Raw genomic sequence first — 564 nt, 5'->3', positions numbered from 1 at the left:
GAAAAGAAGGGAAAGATACAAATAATTCCAATAAAGGATGAAAGGGATAATGTCACAACAGAACCAAGTAAAATACAAAGACTAATAATGGAATATTATGAAAAACTATACTCAAACAAATATGAAAACTTAGAGGAAATGGACAAATACTTAGAAAATCACAACCTACCTAAACTAATACAAACTGAAATTGAAAACCTGAACAGATCCATTACAAAAGAAGAAATTGAAAAGGTAATAAAACAACTTCCAGCCAAAAAAAGTCTTGGACCAGATGATTTTACAAGTGAATTTTATCAAACATTCAGAGAAGAATTGTCACCAATTCTACATAAACTACTTCAGAAAATAGAAAAAGTGGCATTCATATTCTATGAAGCGAACATATCTTTGATACCAAAGCCAGATAAAGATACCACCAAAATAGAAAACCAATGTCTCTCATGAACAGAAATGCAAAAATCCTAAATAAAATTTTAGCCAATAGAATCCAATGATACATTTAAAAAATAATAATTCACCATGACCAAGTGCGATTCATAACAGGTATGCAAGGATGGTTCA

Source organism: Elephantulus edwardii, unplaced genomic scaffold (genome assembly GCF_000299155.1).
Source record: "Elephantulus edwardii isolate Elephantulus edwardi_28Jun2011 unplaced genomic scaffold, EleEdw1.0 scaffold00062, whole genome shotgun sequence".
Taxonomy (NCBI): domain Eukaryota; kingdom Metazoa; phylum Chordata; class Mammalia; order Macroscelidea; family Macroscelididae; genus Elephantulus; species Elephantulus edwardii.
The sequence above is the reverse complement of the archived record's forward strand: the minus strand, read 5'-3'. Positions refer to the sequence as shown.